Source organism: Jaculus jaculus, chromosome 3 (assembly GCF_020740685.1).
Source record: "Jaculus jaculus isolate mJacJac1 chromosome 3, mJacJac1.mat.Y.cur, whole genome shotgun sequence".
In the NCBI taxonomy this organism is placed as follows: domain Eukaryota; kingdom Metazoa; phylum Chordata; class Mammalia; order Rodentia; family Dipodidae; genus Jaculus; species Jaculus jaculus.
The window spans coordinates 131,785,583-131,808,657 of NC_059104.1; the positions used below are offsets into that span (position 1 = coordinate 131,785,583).

General features: G+C 40.7%; 1 protein-coding gene across 5 annotated transcripts in view; it reads left to right on the forward strand.

Annotated features, from left to right (window-relative positions):
* Otud7a (OTU deubiquitinase 7A) overlaps positions 1 to 23,075 on the forward strand; it is a 302,377-nt gene that overhangs the window by 174,557 nt on the left and 104,745 nt on the right. For all 5 annotated transcript variants that reach the window (XM_045145985.1, XM_045145981.1, XM_045145984.1 and 2 more), the window contains one exon: positions 4,094 to 4,224. The gene's annotated coding sequence lies outside the window, so the exon portion shown is untranslated. The remainder of the gene's footprint in view (positions 1 to 4,093; positions 4,225 to 23,075) is intronic.

The following is a 23,075-nucleotide window of genomic DNA, read 5'->3' on the forward strand; positions in this document are numbered from 1 at the left end:
TAATTACTCTATATCATCTAAATTATTAAATATATGTGAATATATTACTGTTTCCATAACTGCTTCAATCATTAACACAATACTAGGGTAATTCTTTACCCTTGTGTTTTATCTTTAGTTCTCAAAAATAATTGCTTGATTAATAATACAAGTAGATAATATATTATCATTTTTAATTCACTGTTTCTACTTGTATCTCTCCTTTACATGCTAAACTACTTTTTCTATTGTTTGTTTTGATTTTGCAGGGCTGAGGATTATGCCCAGTTTTATTCTTTTGAGTATTTGCTCTCTGAATTTTTCTCAAGACTGGATAATGAATTTTCTGAGTCTGTCTGCAAATCCATTTCTCTTAAAATAATGTTGCTCCTTATAAAAATTCTAGGCACCATATCATATCTGCTCCACCCTATGTCTTCAGATATTTTTTCTATGAATGGTATATGCTCAATGGGAAATTTTCAATCTATCTGATTCTCATTTTTATGGGATTTTGTCTCTTTTAAATGTTTTATTGTGATGAAGTATGAGTAATAACCTTTACCTTGTGAATTACATTCAGTGCACAAGTCAGTGACATTAAGTTCATTCACATTGTTGTATAACCATCACCACCCTCCATAGTCAGAACTTTCAACTTCCTGAAAAGAAATACCTGAAACTCTACTTCCCCATGCAGACTTCACTAGCCTCTGCTTTGTATATCTAGGAATTTAAATACCTCAGATATTTATCAGGAGTCACCAGTGTTGTACCTTTTGTAATTGGCTTAGTTCACTGAGCATGGTATCCTCAGGGCTCATCTGTGTTATAGAATGTTTCTGAATTTCCCTCCTTTGAAAGGCTGATAAATATCCCACTATCTGCAGAGATAACATTTTGTTGGTATGCTCATAAATAAGTCAAAGGAAACTTTTGGTGTTGTTACTTATTAGCTTATTAGGAACAACTGGACTATGAACATGCCTATACAAATACCTATTTGAGTCCTGCTTTTAATTTGTTGCATTAAAGTTTACCAGATTATATTGCTGAATGGCATAGTAATTCAATCTTTACTATTTTATTATATTATTATTTATTACTGTTTTCCATAGCAGTTGCACATCTTTACGTGCCTGCCAGCAACACACATTGGATTCTAGTTTCCCTGCAGCCTTTCCAACCCTCTTCTGGTGCTTATGGGTGTGTGTGTGTGTGTGTGTGTGTGTGTGTGTGTGTGTGTGTGTGTTAATTACCTTCTCATTGCTGGGATGAAACACCAAACCAAAATCAGCTGATGGGAGCAAAGTATTTATTTTGGCTTGTAGTATCAAGGGGAAGCTCCATGATGACAGGGGAAAAAAAGTAGTACAACAGAGGCTGGGCATCACCTTCTTGCCATAGCACATGGAAACAGCAGCCAGGAGAGTAAGCCCAACACTGGCAAGGGGAAGCTGGCTATAACACCTATAATCCTACCCCCAACAATATACCTTGTACATCAAGGTTCTAGTTCCCAACTTGCCACCAGCTGAGGACCTAACATTCAGAACACATGAGTTTATGGAGAACACCTGAGTCAAACCACCATAGTGTGAATGCATGTACATGGGTAAATTTGTGTGTTTTGTAATAATAGCCACTTTGATGTGTATGAAGTAACATCTCAATATAGCTTTGATTTGCATTTCCCTAATGACTAGTGATAATTAGGCATAATTTTATATGCTTATGACAACATATATATCTTCTCTGGAGAAACTGACAAGTATTTTTGATTGAGTTGTTAATCTTTGTTGAATTATGGTTCTCTATATATCTTGAATACTAATCTTTTATCAGATATATGATTTGCAAACATTTCTTCCAGTTGATGAGTTATCTCTTCATCCTGTGGATACCTCTACATACTGTGGATAGTGCTCTTTGATGCAGAGGGACTTTTGATTTTGATGAAATGTACTTTATTCTTCTCTTTTGTTGCTGGGAAAAATAACTGTAAAATTCAGTGTCATAATGCACTTGCTTACAATGACTACTGGCCAAGGTTTGATGTTCCATTACACATGTAAAACTAGACACATAGTGTGGCACATGGTTCTGGAGTTCATTTGAGGAGCAAGAGATCCTGGTGTACTCCCACTAACACACTCATATACTCTCTCTTCACTCCCTCCCTCTCTTTCTCAAATAAATATTTTTAAAAAGCCAAAAACTTTAAAAATATTATAAATAAAATAATATGATAATATTTAAACTAGCTATACTCATTTTAAAAACACTGAAACACAGTCCTATATTATAGTTGTTAATGATAAAGCTAAAAATTTGAAACAACTATTAAGAAATAACTTTCAGAACTGGGCTTGGTAGCGTATGCTTTTAATCCCAGCACTTGGGAGGCAGAGGTAGGAGAATCATTGTGAGTCCAAGGCCACCCTGAGACTACATAGTGAGTTCTGAGCCAGCCTGAGCTAGAGACCCTACATAAAAAAGACTCTCAGATTGGGATTATAGCTTAATGGTAGAGCATTTGCTTAGCATACTCAAGGCTCTGGGTTCAATCGTTAACACTGCAATAAATATCTTTAAAAAGTAGGAATATGAAAATTAACAAGAACTTGGAATTAAAGTTTTAAGTGTTTTCAGGAAACTAGAACAAATGGTTGGAAGCAATATGAAGTATATTATACTAATGACCTTTGTGAAAATTACTGGATCTATACGTCAGTTAATTCTTAATTTAGATAAAAATCAATAAATATGTATGTTATAAGTTTAAGAGAGTTATTGAAGAAAAATAAGGTAGATAACTTTAAAAAATAGAGGAAAATAAGAGCAACAAAGTTAGCTGAAGTCAGTTAAACAAAAAAAAAGAAAGAAAAAACATGAGAAGCATCGAATCAAATAAAATGATGTGAACAGTCCAAATATGCCATCACCCCTACTCTCATCCCTTGCCAAAATAAAATGGGACATTCTACAATTAAAATATGTAGACTCAAAATCAAGTAAAGAATTAAATTTGATCTGTAAGGTATTATATGAAACACAATTGAAAAATAAAACTATAAAAATGTAAGAGCATAAGCAAAAATGTAACAAGTAATACTGCGAAAAAAAAAAAAAAGAGGAAGGTAATATCTGTGGCCAACGTGGAAGATTGGAGGAAATGAAGTTTGTGGATATCCGGTGGAAACCACCAAAAAGAGATGGTGACCACCCTGGCTTTGAGATGATGAGAGCCACTCAGTTCATGAATATATGTGATGAATTTGTCTGAGTGGGATAAGTCAATTGGCAAGCCTGCTGGGAGTCTGGATCCTAGGCTGTTCAGGGTCTAGAGGTAGATAGTGTCTTCTGTACCCCACACCACAGAACAGGACAAGGAGCTTGACAGTGGGGCTTGAGAACTCACCCAGGCCCCAGGTGGTGAAGTCAGAGTAGCACCTGGGATCAGACTGGACTCTTTCCCCTGACTCAGCTCCTAAGCAACAACAGAGTTCTGGTGACTGGAGGAAGACCTCCATTGAACATAAGCAATCTGCAAGGGGACCTTAAGGTCAGCAGGACATTCATAATCCACATAGGGAGCACAGTGCAAACCACCTGGACAAGGTTGGGGGTCAACATCTTGGCCCCTGGGAATCCCCTTGCTTCCTGATTTGGCTGATCTATGCTTTTTAGCCCAGAGTCACTTCAGTCTACATGGAGGAAAGACATGTTTGTTTAGTTTTTTTTAATTTTTTTGTTTATTTTTATTTATTTTTTGAAAGTGACAGAGAGAAGGAGGAAGAGAGAGAATGGGTGTGCCAGGGCTTCCAGCCACTGCAAATGAACTCCAGATGCATGCACCCCCTTGTGCATCTGGCTAATGTGGGTCCTGGAGAGTCAAGCCTCGAACCAGGGTCCTTAGGCTTCACAGGCAAGTTCTTAATCGCTAAGCCATCTCTCCAGCTCCAAAAGACATGTTTTAAAATGATTCATTTAAAAATGAAGGAGTGGGAGGCTATTAGGAGTGGGATTCACAGTTCAAACCATTTAACCAGCATGCAGAATAACTTAAATTTTAGTTTTTCACTGTGAATGTTCTCTCACCTTACCTTTCCAGCCTTCTCAAGAGCCAGGCCAGGCTCTGGCACCTCCACTGTGGCAGCAATGGACCATTTCCAGCAGGTACGGTGCCGTGCTGACCAGAATGCCTGACTGACACCAACCCCAGAGAACCAAGGAGTCTGAAAAGTAAGTCCTGTTACAGAGTCCTGGTGACAGGGCATGAGGGTTAGAAGCAATCAACATCTCCACCAATATCTGAGAGCAGATTGCCCACAGCAATGTGTTATCCACTCACAGTAGTGCACTGAAAAAGAGTTAAGAAACTATTTCACATTATGTCAGAATATTAAAGTATACTTACATGGAATGTGACTGTGATCATTGCGATTGACAAGTGATTTCATGTACATTGGTGTAAAACCTTGTTAACTCTTGTTGCATCTGTTGCAACTCTGATTCATTTCTAAAGTATTAAGAAAAGTACATACAGGGGCTTGGGACATGGCTCATTTGGTAAAGAGCTTGCTGTGCAAGTTTGAGGACTGCGTTCCAATAACCACCACCCATGTTAAGAAAGAGACAAACGTTGGGCATAGTGGCATATACCTGTAAACCCAGTGCTGAAGTGGACATAGAAGGAACCCTGAGGCATGCTAGCTAGCTTGTATAGCCAAATTGGTGAGTTCTAAGTTCGGCAAGAGACTCTATCTCAAGTAAAGGTGGGAAGTGGAGGTGGAGACCCATCTTCAACCCCTGGCTTCCACATACATGTACAAAGCTGCACCTACACCCACATGTAACCACACAAACACACTGTTGCATACAACAAACAAATGAGCATGCAAAAATTAATTTAAGAGAGCAATATAGATCTAAAGAGATAGATCAGTAGTTAAAGGTACTTACTTATAAAGCATGACAACCCAGGTTCAATTCCCTAGTGGCCATGTAAGCCAGATGCTTTTGTCTGGATTTCATTTCCACTGACAACAGACCCTGGCACACCCATGCATGCTCTTGCTCTCTCTCTCCTTCCAAATAATTAATTTTTGAAAATATAAAGGTTAATATAATCAAAGAAAAATTATCTCATTTTCTTAACACACTATTTTCATTTTTAGTGTATACATATAGGATGTGTGGTAGGTACACGTGTGTGTCTGTAGATGTATATGTGTCACACACACATGAGATCAGAGAAGAATGTCAGGTGTTCTTCTCTTATCACTCTTCTGCCTTAATTTTTCTGAGCCAGAATCTCTCACTAAACCTGAAGCTTGCTATTTTTCAATTAGACTAACTAAAGAGAGCCTCCTGCCTCCACCCTCCCTCATCATTTGGATTACAGGAATTCATGGCCATGCCCAACTGTTTACGTGAGTGCTGGAGTGCTTGGAATTGAACTCAGGTCCTCATGCTTGTGCAGCAAGCACTTTTACCCACTGAGCTACCTCCCAAGACCCTATTTTCATTTTTGTTTTTTTTTTTAATTTATTTATTTGAGAGTGGCAGGCAGAGAGAGAGAATGGGCACACCAGGGCCTCCAGCCACTGCAAACAAACTCCAGATGTATGTGCCCCCTTGTGCATCTGGCTAACATGGGTCCTAGAGAATCAAGCCTCGAACCAGGGTCTTTAGGCTTCACAGGCAAGCACTTAACCACTAAGCCATCTCTCCAGCCCCCTATTTTCATTTTTAATGTTTCTTTTTAGTGCTTGTTCAAAACCACAATTTCTCTTTAGCTGGTATCTGAGCAGTGACATGTATAACTTACACTTCTTGGAACAAACATTTCATTACCTTTTTGCCTACATTTTTATTAAGAAAAAATTTCAGATTTTCAGGAAAATCTAAGTAGTAGGACAATGAAAAGTCATGTATTCTTACCCAGATTTACCAACTGGTTATGTATACATGCACAGGTTATACATATGTATTTGTAAGTATACATGGGTGTGTTCAATTTTTTGTCAGAAACATTTGAAAACAAGTTGCAAACATCACAATGTCCTTGAACATGGATCTTCTAAGCCATGAGTTCGAGGCCACCCTGAGATTACATAGTGAATTCCAGGTTAGCCTGGGCTAGAGCAAGATCCTACTTCAAAAAAGAAGAAGAAGAAGAAGAAGAAGAAGAAGAAGAGGAGGAGGAGGAGGAGGAGGAGGAGGAGGAGGAGGAGGAGGAGGAAGAAGCGAGGGGGGAGAGGGAAGAAAGAAAGAAAAATCCAGTATATTTTTCCAATTCAAATGCCCTTTAATTTACCTAAAAGTACTCAACACAGCTATGTTTATCTATCTGGCATTCATTTAAGTGCCATGCATTGACTTTGGTTATGTCTCTTTCCTTTGAAACCCAAGCATTGATTTTGTTTGTATTTTCCTGATACTGTACTGTTCTCCTTTCATTTCCTTTTTGTTCATTCTAGAAGTTGAACCTTCAGGACTAAGATCAGGACCTTATACATGCTAGGCAAGTAGGCAAGTGCTCGGCCACTAAGCTATATGTCCAGTCCTATTATGTTGATAATTTTAATGAATCTAAACCACTATTTTTATGGAATGCCTCACAGTCTGAAATTGTTGTTCTCTCACTAGATTAAGGTGTACATTTTTCTGTGTTTACCTATAATGACCAACAGGAGGTACACAATGCCATCTGGCCTGTGAGGGATGGTGGTATAGTATTCTCTTAGCTAAATTGGTTTCTGCGTAGCTCCCCTTTATAAATTACCTTTTTTCTCCCTTGTAATTAGTAAGTGCAGTAAACTTTGAAGTCACATAAATATTGTCTTCCAAGGTTAATTTTCATCGAGTGGGTATATTTGTTAATCAGAACATTACACATTCTTCCTGACATAGTCCTTTTTCACTTTTTGGAGGTCGAGAGATAACCACACAGGGGAGAGTATTAGGATGGCCAAGAGAAGGTCTCTGAAATTCAACTATTCAACATGTGCTCCTTCTCTGTCACGCACTAGCCCACTGACCACAAGAAGGTACTTCACCTCACCAACCTTTGTTGTCCTCTCAAGGACTAGGCCACTAAGTGACCACTACCAAGGTATGTGGCACAGGGTGAAGCTATGGTCAGCCCCACTGAGCACTGTAAATTATTACCAGAGGCAAGGAGGATGACAGCCAACTGGATGCTATGCTCCTACTGAGATCTTTTTAAAGACCCTTGGCAAAATGCAATCAAATGTGTGTGAACCAGTAGAGGCTCCTGTGATCTGAGGGTCTCTTTGTAAAGTTCTGCATTTAGAAGGCTGCAAAGAGAAGCTAAATAGCCATAACAGGAAGCATTCAGTACTGCACCATGTCCTGACCAGTTGTGGGCACTCTGTTGTTCTAATTATTTCTAAACTGCTTGGTTACTCAGGTACTTCCCCCTCTATGCCAAGATTTTCCTAGCTATTTGTTTGTTTTGCCTTTCAGTCACCAGTAACAGTTGGAGTTTGTTTGAGGAGTAGTAAACCTTTCCCTGTGCAGACTGTCTGTGGTTTTGTGTGTACTTCATTGCCATGAAATAAATCTAATGCTTTGAAGAGGTTATTGAGAAAACTTGTGAAACAGTTTACAAGTTATAAATACATGTGTGTTTTTATAAAGACTGTTCTTAGTGGATATGTTAGTACATTAAGCGTACTTCCTATGAAACTTTCACCTGCCCAGGTTTTCCTTCATGACTCTTCACAGCAGAAGAAAGCTGAGATTCACAAAGCCTGACTGTTGGCATGTGTGTTCTGTGGGCTGCATCCCAGTACTTTTAGCCTGTTTCTCTGCAGGTTGAGTTTGGGGGATTGTCCTGTTGGTGTCACCTGTGCCAGTGCTTCTTGGGGCAATATCCAAGGCAACCTGTGGTTTTCAGGATACCAGATGGGCCCCACAGATGCAAAGGGCCAGTGAGCATCTGGGCAGCATGCCTGCCACTAGCTTCTTTGTATTAGCCTTTGGCATGCCAGGGATCCACAACTACTGTCCTGGTCCCTAATACACACCTAGGAACATCCCTGTATCTTCCTATACTTCATTTCATTTTATTGGTGGTACCAGATGGTTATCCTAGCTAGGGTCAAGCACACTTACCACTGAGATACATCCCCAGCCCCTTACCTTCCATTTTTCAGGGTTCATACATGACATAAGTAATGTATGAGGTGAGTAGGTTGGTCTCTAGTTTTGCATGAACAACAAAGAAGCCACTCTGTTTTCATTCAGTTGACTTAATGGGAAAGAAATAGTGGTGCTACATTTGTATATCCCAAGTATGTCCTGTGGAATCCCAGTCCAGTTAAAAGTGCCCTGTGGAGAAGCCCATCCCCATATGTTTTAAGGTCCTGGGCCACTTGAGTCAGGAATATCACTGCCTGGGCAGTGCTGGGCCATGCCCCTGCATACCCTTCCCTTTCTTCTTTTTCCCTTTCTTTCAACTCTGCAGTCCTGTCCTGCAGGTGTGGTTGGGCACCGTGTCTCTCATCATGGAGCCAGAATGTCCCTGGAGCAGCTCAAGAGTCACTAGCATATCTGGGCTGTGAACAGGAGCCAGTGGCCTGAGGTCAGCTTAGGGAGCCAGTGCCAATGAGTTTCTGTTGCTGTGACAAAATGTCTGAGATAAGTGATATTGTTCTTTGCAATAGAGTCTCATTATATAGTCCCAGCTGGTCAAACTTTCAATCCTTAGCCTATTACTATATATAAAAACAAGTTCACCCCAGTGACATGGCCAACTTTTAAAGAGACAGACCTTATTTTGACACATAGTTTCCATTGTTCCGTGGCCATGGTCATCTGGCTGTGTTGCTTCTTAGCCTGAGGTGGAGGCAGCACATCATGGTGCAGAAAGCATATAGAGCACAGCAGCTCACCTGCCAGCATCTGGCAAGCAAAGACAGAAAGAAGGGAAGAAGAGAGGTGGCATCCCAGTGTCCCCTTCAAGGCATCACCCCAATGGCCTTCTAACCAGCCCCTGCTCTTAAAGACTTCACCAGCTCCCCAACAGCACCATAGGCTAGGAGCCAAGCCTTTAACAAATGACCTGCAACATACCATACTGGAACTAGAGCAGTCAGGTCATGCCCAGTGGTGCCAACTGTGTGGGGGGCAAGTGGTGCTGGATACAGCAGGTTGTCCTTCAAACAAGCAAAGAGCAGCCTATGACCTCGTTGTGGTTCTGGGTCCTGGGATCAGGACCTCTTACTGCCTTCTGGTTGCTGACTGTGGTGTGCCCATTGGTTGTGTGCAGCTTGTTTCCTTCCTATCAAAGAGGAACAGTCCTTGCTGAGTCAGTCTCCTTGTGTGGATTTGGGGATACTATATCCTTACAGTCGTGGAGGCTGAGTATCCAAGGGCACAGCTGTGTATTCGAGTTCCCTCCTCACTCTTCCTGCATTAGAGTCACTGAGAATGCCTCATGGAAAAGCCTTTTCCTCACCCTTGGTTCCATAGGTGTTAAGGAAGAAATAAATCTCTGCAGAACATGAGGTGAGACCCACAGGGCAGACAGGGGTTGCAGTGCTGTGACCTTTTAACTCTTCCAATGGAAGCATCATTAAACCCACCCCTCCTTTAGCAGAGGTAGCTGCAGCTAATGAGGGTGGCCACAGTCTCCAAGTGGCCTCATTGCAGCCAGATCAGCTCCCTGTATGTCCTGAGCACTGTCCTTCCAGGATGTAGGCTAAGTTCTGCCAGAGGACAGAATGCAGGGTGCTTCTAGTAAGACAGCACCGGAACTCAGCTCCTTGTCATGCTAGCTGTGGGACTAAGTGTCAGTAGGAAGTGGATCAGCATCCTATGCCTCGGTTCCTTTTCCTGAATTCAACAAGTGATGGGAAATCACACCAAATAAGGAATGAGTGTAGGTGAAGGAGTTACACCAGAAGTATACCTTCTAAGAACCATGGACCATAGGAATACAGGGAACTGTTGTGATGGCATGGTTGGTTGTCATGAGTTGAAACACAAGACAGTGTCTGACCAGGGTGAGAACTTGCTAGGTTTTATAGTATCTCTGATCACCCTCATGATCCCTCAGTTGTCAGATCAACTCAGCTCCTGGGGTCATTTTTCAGGATGTTAGGAACATGTTAAGAGTACACCCTGAAGCTGATTCAGTATTTTGGTTTGCCTGCTATACTTTTCTATCACAGGGCCCAGAATTTAGAGCACATGAGTCCAAGAGCTACCTATATGTGGCATCCACTGAAGAATGAGACTAGCCTTTGTACCTGTAACCATGCACCACTGGCCATTCCTCTTTATCCTAACTCTGTGCATGACTGGTTAATACCTGGTCCATCCAAGCTGTCCCTCATGCCTTCGTTTCTGAGCCTCAAGACCCCTCCATCCTTTTCAGACTGACCAGAGGGGCTTCCCTTAGAGACCAGGAGAGCCTTGGGAACTGTAGCCACAACAGCTTGCTGTGTCCATAGCCTGTGGTGCAAAGGATGAGGCTCCATGAGGACCCAGGTACTCCTGATCTAATGTAAAATCCCTGGGTTCCCACTTGCTTGATATTGCCTAACACTACAGATCATAAATTTAAACAAAGGCAAAGAGGATACTTAATCATAGAATGGTTTATTATTTAAAGCACAAAGTTACAATGAAGTTCATGGGCAGTGCCATGGTTTTGAGGTCTCAAGGTCCATGGACTGGGAGCTTGGTCCCCAGTGTGGTGGTATTGAGATGTTGAGACCTAGTGGCAGGGCCTGGTGAAAGGTGTCTGGGTCCACTCTCGAAAGGGGTTATGCTGGGTTAGTGGGCTAATTCTTGGACAGCAGAATAAAAAAAATTCTCCTTCTTCAATTTAAAATGAATGGCAGGGTTCCTTCTTCACCTTGAAAATTTATACTCTTTGTTTTCTCCTTGAATTTGAATTTCTGTTCTGTGCTCCTTCCTGTCTTTGTCTGTTTTGTGTTGCTTTAACAAAGTAGTTGAGTCTGAGTGTACAGTAATATACTTCATATGCTTCATAATTCTGATGGCTGGAGGATCAGAAGAAGATGCTGCCCGCAGAATCCTGGCATGGGTCCCTGGCAGAGTCACAACATGGCATAGAAGTGAAAAGGGAAGTAGCCATGCACAGAAGGGCCGAAGCATGTGAGGTGGCCAGCTTTCCAAAAACTGACCAAGCATTAACCCCTTCCAAGGAGGGAGATGCCCTCAAGACCCAGTCACCTGGCATCAGGCCTCATCTTTACAGGTGTCACTACCACAACACCACCACACTGGGGACCAAGCTCCCAACTCACAGATCTCCAGTGACACCCTCAAACCACAGCACTACCCAACATTTCCTGTAACTTTGTGCTTGAAATTCCCTTGGGGATCATTGTATCCTCTTACTTAGATGTGTACATTGTAGTCAGGCATATAACAGGATATCTGTGTATGATGAATCCTTTTTTATTAATTGAATTATTATCTTTGCTTACACAGCTTATCACAGTAGCATTCCTATAAGAAAAATATATATCAAATAAGGTCTGCATGAGATGGACAATAGAAGAGCTTCTAACAGTTTCCCAGCCCAGGTCAGTGAATTTGTGGTGAAGAAAGACTATAAGTCAAGAAGCTTCCCCAAAATGAGTATTAGAAGGGATTATATAGTGAGATTGAGAATTTTTTAAAAAGCCTCCCATACTCCTGTTTCCTTAAAATAAATGAGTGGGTCATCAGAAGATCTCAGGCCTGTGCTGGTGACACTGTGCAGGGCTCTTCCAGCCCAGTTCTAGCCCCAACCCTATGAGTGGGTATGTCACCACTCCTGTGATGTGATTCTTGGTGCCTATTCTGTCATTACCCAGAATTCCTTGCTCCCCCACTCCCAGCTGCCCTGGGAACATTTCCAGGATGCAGTGGCATTCTGTGTGTGGCCATCTGTCCAAAAGCATGTGAATTCCCAGAGTTATGCAGAGGCCATATTAGGTTTGAGACATTCGCTGAATCAGTCTTCCCTGAAGTCAGCCTATATTCCATATTGGCTGTGCTCCTATATGCCATGTGCCTGTGCAGAGCCACGGCAAGGTATATCCAGCAGCATGGGCACATTGACATTTCCAGTCAGTAAAGCTCTAGTAACCAGGACTCAGTTTTGAAGCATTAACCCAAGCTATGAAAAGAGGCCTAGCACACCAGGATAGAGCAGGAGTATAGCCTCAGAAGAGTTCTAGGATATTCTGGGATGAAAGGGACTTGCTATCCACACAGACATGTCACCATGAATATGTTAATGGTCTAGCCATGGTCACATGAGCCTGGGAAGCTTTCAACAATCACTTTCAAAACCCAGGCCAGTTTCTATTGATACCACATTTCGGCACTGGACAGAATTTCCTTTGCATGTTGTGGACACTCCTAGAGCATGCAGACACTCAACTCTCAGAAAGAATCATCTGTTTGCATGTGCCAAAGCTCTGTTTTATGTATTCATTCGTAAGGAAAACAACAAAACAAATGGTCTGGCTCTAAGAGTTTTGAGAAACTAGAATTTATACACCATTGAAAAAGAAACAGAGATATAAAATGTGAAGTTAAGCTAACCCTATAGAGCAATAAAAACAATAGTATAATTGGGGTTGCATTTTACTAGGCAATAAAATTCATAATCATCTATTTTTATAGGCTAACTTCTGCCCTTACAGAAATCCTTTGCATTTTTATCAGCAAAGAATTGTTAAGTACTTATGATGCTTCTCAAGAGTTTCATGATAGGATCTAGCAAGCACATTAGCAAGATACCAAAAATTTAAGAAATCTCACCATTTTCCCCTTTTTCTAGTTGGAAATAAATATTTGAGAAATTTTAATTTTTCACAAACTAAGGTGAATATTGAATTATAAGTGGTCATATAGTGATCATGTACAGGCATCTTTTGAACTACAGGATTAACTTACGCCCATGTGTAGGTGCTATAGGGGAATTCTAGGTTCCCTTTCATGGGTGCTTAGTCTCATTAATAAAAGAATTTAGAAACATGCTTAGAAGAAAACTCAAGGGAAGCTTTATTAGTGTTCACAAGGAAAAACATAGGGCTGGAACACTGTAAATCTCAATAGCTGCTGGAAGAGGGAGGTGGATACTAGGAAGACAGAAAGACCTTTTGGGTCAGGGTCAAGAAAGTAGGCAATTTCAGCAGTGCAGACCAGCAAGCAGCTGCAGTGCTGGGGGAAGGGTCTTCAATAATGAGGAAAACCAGAGTGTCAAGGAAAATATTCTTAAAATTTCAGCAGGCATCCAGAGACAGAGGAAAAACAGAAAACTTACACTTCCTAACTAGGTACTCAGAGAAGTGGGAAGGCCTCAGCAGTGAGGGTCTGGGAGCAACTGCACTAAGGGAGGAGCTTTTGCAGGTGTTGTAGTTACCATCCCATTGCAGGACAAAACACCTGACCAAAAGCAGCATGTGGAAGGAAAGGGTTTATTCATCCCCTGTTCTTGAGGGGAAGCTTCATCATGGCAGAGCAGAGTAGAGGCTGGGCATCACATCCTGCCACAGCAGCTGGCAGGTAGCAGCAAGAGTGAGCTGGCCCTGACAAAGGAGATCAGGGCTATAATACCCCAAGGCCCACCCAAGCAGCACATTCTAAGGCTCCACCTTCAAAATTACCACCAGCGTGGAATTTAGTATGAGGTTTAGTCACAAACACATGAAGCTGTGGGGGCATTTTATATTCAAACTACTGTGGAAGGTTAAGTACATTGTCTCACTATTATATCCTTGTTTTGTCCATAGGTGAGGGGTGATCTCTTGGTGGGATGACTGAGAGGCTCAGTTGAATTAACTCTTAAGGGATGGGAGCATAACCTTGGGTTTTGGATAGCTTAAAATGTCAAGTCTGGGCTGGAGAGATGGCTTAGCGGTTAAGGTGTTTGCCCTGAAAAGCCTAAAGACCCATGTTTGACTCTTCAGATCCCACATAAGCCAGATGTACAAAGGTGAAGCAAGCACAAAGTCACACATGCCCACTAGGTGGCACAAGAATCTGGAATTCAACTGCAGGCCCTGACGTCCCAATTCACTTGCACACACGCTCGTGCGCTCACTCGCTCGCTCTCTTTCTCTCTCTCTCTCTGTCTCTCTCTAAAAAAAAAATAAAAGAAATTTTAAGAATTTCAAGTCTCCTCCCAAGACCAGAGATAAAATTCTAATTCTAATCTTTTGACCAGGAGAAAGTAGCTTTCCCTCAACAAAGTTAATACTTCCACTCTCTTCTGCTTACCAGAGAAAAAGGAGGTTCAAAGCTAATCATGGAAGAGGGCTTCATCTTTAATGGCCTGAAAGCCTTCTAATGCCTTTTGAACTACCTTATGGGTACCAGGAACGCATCTAAAGCCTGCAGCTGCTAACAAGGCTCCCAAACATTCCTGCCTCCTAACATCCCATCTTTGTGTCAGGGATGCGCCTAGTGGCTTGTCCCCAGTAAACAGAATACAGCAGAAGAGATGGCTGTCACTTCTGAGATCAGGTAACAACAGTCATGGTTTTCCTCTTGATATCCTCTCCCTGACACTTCTCATGTGATTGTCCTGATGAAGCAAGATACCATGTGTTCTCCCCTGTGGGAGTGCCAACATGGCATGGAACTGAAGATGTTAATGCAAGAACCATAAAAACAGTCCTGCTGGGTGGGGATTTGGCATGCCTAGCAAGGGATCCTTCTTCAGTTGAGCTTTCTCATAAGACTACAGCCACAAACAACATTGTGATTAGTCAGGAGACAGATACCAAACCAGATACTCAGCCAAGATACATGCTGGTACTTGCCCTACAGACAATGAGATTACAAATGCAAGTTGTCTTAAGTCTTTAAATTTCGGTGAGTTTGTTTCACAGCAATTGTAGCATCCCTGAAATATATAGTATCAATTACAGTTGGATGTTCATTCCCAGGCACAACTCTCATTTGTCCCTTTCTCAGCCCCTCCCATCTTTCTTCTCTCCTCCTTCTATCCTCATTCTTTGCTCTATTAATTTTCCTTTCTTGATTCCTATTTGGATTTAGTTCTTCTCTGCAGCTATGATTGTATCCTTGATGATTCATTACAGAAATCATGTGCAGCTTATTTGTAGGAACAATATTCAGTTGAGAAAGAGATGCCTCATCCAAGAGTGAAAGAGTTCACTTTCTTGAAATCAATTTTTTGAAACTTGCTGAGGCTCTTTCCTCCAGAGCTGTGATACTGCTTGCTGATGGTCCCCAGCCAATGCCTAGTATTGGAGTGAAATTGGTTTTGCCATTCTTTCCTCAGGGGACTGTGAACAAATAATTTTTCTGCTTAAAAGTGCAGTTTCTTTATTGACCTAAGCAACTGATGCTGGAAACTTGGACTTCCTGTTCATCACTTTCAATACAGAAACAACATTTTAAGAATTATGAGTCCCGTTAATATAATATGAAAGTTATCCAAAGCATATTTGTGAAAGAATAGAACTCCAGAGGCTTTTATTAGGTTTCTAAGATTACTAGTTTAAGGATATATTTGCAGATCAATACATAGGTAATATCATCAGCTATGCTAGGCATACCCAACCCTCTCTAGTGCTCACCATGCTGTTGGCATAACTACCAAACCACATTAAAATGAGAAGTGCTGTCTTCACTTAAGACATGAACCAATGAGAGCTGGAAGTGTATCTCAGTGTTAGAGTGATTGCTTAGCATGCAAAAGGCCTTGGGGTTGGATCCCAAGCACTACATCCATACATTTTTTTAAGCTATGAGAACCAGAGATAAGTCAGTTGTCCCCAGCTTATTTGGAAGGACTTTGTTGATTTGTATTTCTATAGATGCTTCTAGACACTAAAAAGTTGAAACTCCAAAGAGTTAAAGAAGAAAGAAATATTAGATTAATCTATAAGTTCGCAAATTTGCCAGAGTATCAGAGAAATGTGTGTGGGTTGTTAAAAACAATCCACCTGTGTCAAACGCATTTATTTAAAAGTCTCAAAGTCACCCAATATGCTGGATGAACTATGTCTGTGGATGCCTTTTTTCTTCCCACATGCATATTTATTTGAGTCAACTGTTTGGTTTTTTTTTCCTATATGGAAAGATCTATCATTAAACATTGAGTTTTACCAGTCATTGATATGTGTAAACTCAACTAAAATAAGTCTCTTTAAAAGTTCCAATACTGCTGGGAATAGTGGCACATGCCTTTAATCCCAGCAGTTAGAAGGCAGAGGTAGGAGGATCACCATAAGTTCGAGGGCACCCTGAGACTACATAGGTGAATTCCAGGTCATCCTGGACTAGAGTCAAACCCTGAGAACTCACACACACAAAAAAGTTCCAAGGGTGAAATTATCTTATACTTTTGAAATTTAAACCTATATTTTAAATAATAGGTAAGAGCTACTATACCCATTCTCATGGTTCTGTTTGCCATACATAAGCTAGAAACATCAAGTATAAATGTCCAGCCTATTGGACAAATGTTCAAATGTCCCTTGGATGCTCTTACCAACTGATCTATTTAATAGAAATTCAGACACACATAACTGTACAAATGTACAGTACATTAATGCACAAGAGCATAAACATGTATGCACATGCAAATGTTATCTTCACCCATAATTAGCATGAGCAAATGTTCACACTGACACACAGAAGTTCACAACTATACATCCTTCAGCATATGGTCAGACTCATAGACAAATGCACACATGTACATACTCATGCATGGATACATGAATGCACATGCATTTGATAGATGGCCTAGTTACAGTTAGTTTTACATATGTTGTGTGATGTATGCTGAAGTTATTTTATTGCATTTTACAAGTATACAAATTATATATTTTTACAAATTTGTTACAGCAACATTTATTGAAAAGTCTGTCCTTTCTCCATTACAGTGCCACTGTACCTATGTGAAAAATCAGTTGTCTGGCTTGTGCTACATTCATATGTGTCTTTCTTTTCCCAAGTAATGTACTGTCTTATGCATATACTTAATTGAGTAATGTAAGTTTTCAAATTTTTGTTTTCAATACTGCTTAGACTAGCATAGCTCTTATTTTTACATGTAAATTTTCAAATCAATTTTATCTGTGTCTACAAAGAATACTTCAGGAATACTGACTGGGATCACAATGAATTCATAAATTAATAAGATAATGTATATCTTATGCGTTGTAGTATATATTCTGTGGAAACAGAACATCAACCCACTTACTTGGGTCATATTTAGTCTTGCACATCTGAATTGTATAAACTTTTCAGTCCTCATTTCTGCTCTTCTCCAAGTCTATACACAGCCTTTTCCCTCTTTCTGGCTCTGCAGACACTGCCCATTACCCAAGATTAACCCACAAACAGTACCATGGAACCACCTTTTTGCTTCTTTATAAAATCCCCAGTCCTCCTATGGTTTGCCAGTGTGGTATCACATCCCCAAAGCCTCTTTCATTCTATGTGTCGTGGTCTGGGTAGGTGACCTTCCCATGCACCTGTCTGCTATCTTGCCTCTCTTAAAACACTACATGCCATGTGAGGTACTTACCTCTTTAATTTTTTTAGACTATCAAGTTAACTTGGAGACCCTTAGAAAGAAGAGGCCATGCCTGATGTGATTGTATCCATATCACATACCTTAGAGTAAGGGCTCCATTAATGGCAACTGATTATAGAAATAGGGAAATAAAGGGATGAACAAAAAAATGAACCGGTAAGAAACTAAGCTGTGTTATTAACATTTTTCCCTGTGTTAACCACTATGGCGGGACACTGATGCACTGATAGACTGAGAAAGATAAACAGTTGTCAACCACTTGTGAGATAGTACAGCAGATATCTTATGCACATTTTCTGCACAAGATTATTTTTCCTTCTAATGTTATTTGATCTTACTATAACATATAAATATTCTTCAAGTACCTTAGAGAAATTACCATATTGATACCTATAGTTCGTACATTGAATGCTCCACACCTTATTAGCCACCCTCATATGGGTGATCATTTTTCTGTATCTCATTCTGTGGAACACTCTCAGACATGTATCCTTGTGTCCTGAAGCTAGGTCTCCGCTATAGGAAATATCAGTGGTCAAAAGTGTTGATTATAGGATATGCATATGATTAAAAAATGAGATATTGAAAAATGCCCACAATTGACTGCTGCAGACAGCTCCACATTGCTTGGAAGACCTGCCAAACATACAGTTTATGGTAGGAAGGAATTTATTTCAAGCTTACAAATTCAAGGGAACTTTCATTGATGGCAGAAGAATCTGGCTTCCTTTCACAGATCCAACTAGAGAGAAAAACTGCATCAAGCAAAACATCTGCACCAGCAAACACACACCAAAAAGCAGCAAGCAGCAGGGACCCTGCAGAGCTCAAACCTCTCTGCTTATCTTTGGGCTGAAATTCAGGTCCACCTCCAGGGACACCTTCTCAAGCCAGGAAGCGGGAGACCCAAGTTACAAGCTTTAATAAAACACCTATTTGGGACGTACATTCAAACTATGGCACTGACCTCATCAATACCATAAAACCCTCCCACCAGCAGTGTCCACAAGTTTCTAGTTCGCCTCTCCGAGATGAGGTTTCCAGGCTTTTTTGCCAGTATGATGAGCAAGGGAATGGATGGTAATGGTTATTATCATGAGTTTAATTTGTATTACTGTGATTGATCATCTTTTCATTTGTTGATTGGTCATTGACTTTCCTGTAAATTGCACATGCATATAGTTTACCATTTTTATTGGCCCATCTGTCTTTTTCACATTATTTGGGAGTATTCACCATATATTCTTTTATTTTATTTTATTTTATTTTTTGAGGTAGGGTCCCACTCTAGTTCAGGCTGATCTGGAATTAACTATGTAGTCTCAAGGTGGCCTCAAACTCATGATGATCCTCCTACCTATGCCTCCTGAGTGCTGGGATTAAAGGCATGCACCACCATGCCCAGATTCAACATATATTCCTTTTTCTTCTTTTTATTTTTTATGAGAGAAAGAAAGAGAGAGAGAGAATTGGCGTGCCAGGGCTTCCAGTCAGTACAACCAAACTCCAGACGTGTGGGCCACCTTATATGCATGTGTGACCTTGCACACATGTATCACCTTGTGCATCTGGCTCATGTGGGACCTGGAGAGCCAAATATGAGTTCTTGGGCTTCACAGGCAAGGGTCTTAACTGCTAAGCCATCTTTCCAGCCCTGTTCACCATGTATTCTAAATGCCAATTATTTATTATATAGTTTTCAAATTTTTCTGTTGTTCTCTTATGTAATGTTTAAATTGTTATTATATGTCAACAATTATGTTATTATATGTCAATTAAAAGTTTGTGGTTTGCTGCTATTGTTTTCCTCAAAGCATTTGAGTGGGTTTTACTTCTTGTGCTTTCAGAATGTTTCTTTATTGGAGAAGCAGGTCAATGCAGAAGGAAGCACTCCCCAGAATCTCAGGCCTGTAGCACAGTGATGCTTTATTTTATGTTGTGTCTGAGTCAATGTTTACAGCAGTGAGAAATTGGCACCACATGATGCCCTCTAGGCCCCAGCCACTCCATGGAACCTTCTATAGATCAGAGGGACAGTTTGGAGACACATCAAACTTTGTCAACTAGCCATATCTAACTTCACAGAGACCAAGGCATATGCATAGTCATGAGGGAAGGCCCAGGGTCCATATCCAGCAGGACTTGTACCCGGAGGCCATTATGTGCTCACCCAAACTCAGACCCTCTGACACACTTACAGTTTTGTTTCTTGTTTAACAAAGAAGACTATCAGGCATGAAATTATTTTATTGCTTATTTGATTTCTGTGGGGTTTGTTAATTCATTGCATGATACAGGGGATGTCACTATTCCTTTCAAAAGGATTGTCAGCTTATTTTATGAATAGTTCTTCCCCATGAGATTCTATATATCATGGTTTCACTACATTTGTCATTCTTTCAGCCAACAGTGCTCGCAGCCTCAAGTGACAAGAGAGCTGCCCATCGCTGAAGACTTACCTGTATTCAAAGGACATCAGTCCTCAGTGCAGACACTCAGGCAGCTTCTCAGGGAAATCAAGCCAGCAGCTTTTGAGACATCTGAATTTCCTCTCACTTACAGGTTCTTGTGTCAATCTCTTCAAGGAGGAGCAGAAATGGAAGGATTCTGTGAGTGCCCCATTTATTAGGGAAGAAAAATACTTGCCTGAAGGAACATTGTAGATTTCCTCTTTCCTTCTAGCATTTTATGGAAGGAGAAGTGCCTACCTACATAATTTCAGCTGCCAGAAAAACTGGTAGACAGATATCAGAATTGTCTTGATTTGCTTAGACCAATTAAGACATTTTCCAAGGGATGAGCATGATGCAGCCAGAAACAAAAGCAACTATCTGACAATGAAGAACAAAACTGGGCCTTAGAGGGGAAATTAAGGACATAGGCCATGATCCTATACCAAATTCTCTCCTCCTAAACCATCACATATGTATGCACACAGGCACACATGCACACATGTCTGCAGCTTCCTCCTGCACTGCTCTGTCTGCCCTCATATGCCTACTAGAATCACAAACATTGTTAGCAGAAGGACAAACATCTGCTTCCACATTTTTCTCTTTCAAATCCATCTTTGACTTTCTTGTTTATTTATTCTCCTATGGTAGAGAAGTTTGTCCTAATGATTTCACTTAAATATGACCATTCTCATCATTAAAATACATTCTTCCCATCCATAATGTTAATTCTCTTAACAAATTAGTGTCTCCTTTTTTTGCTGTGTTTTTATCTTTTTTCTTTATTAGTTATACACATACTCAGTGTGTAAACAGCACATGTTGATAGCATCATTAGCCTCCTTCCTCCTCTGAAGGGACCCTCCTTGTTGGAGATTGTGGGTCATGCATTGTGGGGTAGCCATCAGTTATGGGGAAGAGGCAATGTCTCTATGCATAATGTCCCAACCTGTGGCTCTAACAATCCTTCCACCCCCTCTTCCATGAAATTCCCTGAGCCATGTTAGGTTCATTTTAGGTCTACTTCAGTGATTAGGTCTTGTGAGACTCTGTGTCTGTGGATCTCTGGTTTGGTAGGAATTGAGTGTTCTCTCTATCTCCTTCACCCTTGTACTGGTACCAGGCTCATCAAGAAAGCAACACTCTTGCTCATTTCCCAAATTACTCTGTGGTTTCAGCTGGGGCCCTGGTGAGGTGTGATGGGCTGATTCTCTCCTTAGGTTCTGTGTCCATCTGAAAAAGCGAAGCAGATTCTCCAAAGGAGAGTGAGATCAGTATTAGATAAATGGGATATCTATTATTATTTTAAAGAGAATTTAATAGGTGTAGGCCCTTTTGTAGCCCAAGATTGGTGGGATCTTGATATTGGCAAGTGAACTTGTTTTTTGGATATGATTCTGACTTGTTTCCCACCTCAACCTATGGGTCCCGTTCCACAGAGTGGATCTGTTAGCTAGTCCAAGAGCAGTTGGTTACCCACCATGGCTGTGCACCACTATTGCACTTGAGTAAGCATCACGTCAGGTTGTTTGCTGCTGAGTAGCTTAGACCATGAGTTACTTGGACAGATGTTGACCATTTTCCCCCAGTCGCTCATGTAGTACCGTTGGCACTAGACAAGCTAACTGTCTAGGGACTGACTCTCTTCCAGATTCCAGCCATGTCACTTCATGTTCCATACCAATAGCATATGGAGTTTTCTGCAGTAAGGTCTACCTTTGGTGGGTAATCAAGTGCTCTGACAGAAGTCGGTTGGTTTTTCTTTTTTTTCAATGGATTTACAGGCTGTTCTTTTGGAACTGTAACCTATTTTTTGTTTATTTTCATGATACAGAGAGAGAGAGAGAGACGGGGGGGATGTATTCATGTGCATGTATAATATAACCTGGGGTCTCTTGCCACTGCCAACAAATATCCACTTACATGGGTAAATGGGGAATTGAATATTGGCCAACAGGCTTTGCAAACAAGTGCCTTTAAGTGCTGATCCATCTCTCCAGCCTGCAAATAGATCTTTTACATTTAAAATGCTTCATTGAGGCTGGAGAGATGGATTAGCAGTTAAGACACTTACCTGCAAAGCCAAAGGACCCAGGTTTGTTTCCCCAGTACCCATGTAAGCCAGATGTATAGTGTGGTGCATGCATCTGGATTTCATTTGTTGGCTGGGGCCCTGGCATGGATATCTTCCCATTTGATCTCCATCTATCTATCTATCTATCTATCTATCTATCTATCTATCTATCACCCTACCTATATATCTCTGTGTCTTTCTGCCTCTTCTTCTCTCTCAAATAAATAAATAAAGTATTTATTCGTGAACGTGACCTGATCTTTAGTAGCAGTACTAAAGTTTTCATTACTAGGTCTGAACATTAGTATTAGTTTGGAATATATGCCATCTAGTACATAAAAGAAACCTCCTTCTACTATGGGTTTGTTTCAAGATAGTATACCAAGCAAATGACTTTTTAGCATCTTTTTAGATATCCTGTGGTTTTTTCCCCCACAAATTTGCTTATAATATATTGACAAGAGAAATATGTTTACCTAATAGAAATAGAAGAAATAAAACAGTGTTTAGTAGGAGAAGTTGTTTCTCATGTGATTCTGGAACAGGACATTCTATAGACAGCTTCTCCAGTAACTTAACTCACACCCCAGCTCATTAGCCTCCATCACCAAGCATCCAAGCCCAATGTGTCCTTCCAGCCCTACTTTGTCTTTGTATGTTCTTTTCTATAGCTTAGAATCATTTGCTTATCTTTCACTGTACTTTTACATTGTGCTTATGAGTGGCATTAACTTTAGATTTTCTTTTCAACTGATGCTCATTACCAATCCTAATCTCCTAATCATTCTTTCTTTCATCAGTTAACATAGGGTTAAATAGTTGATGTGCTTGACTTGCACAAATCAGTGTGTATATGGAAAATACAAAAAAAGTCCAAGTATGGGTTGCCCACGGCTGGTGCAGATGCCCAGTAATACAGGCAAGATGGTGTCTCTGTGCTGTCCAGCTTCCAGTGAATTTGCCTTCTTGTTTGACATGCCATAGTCCCAAAATA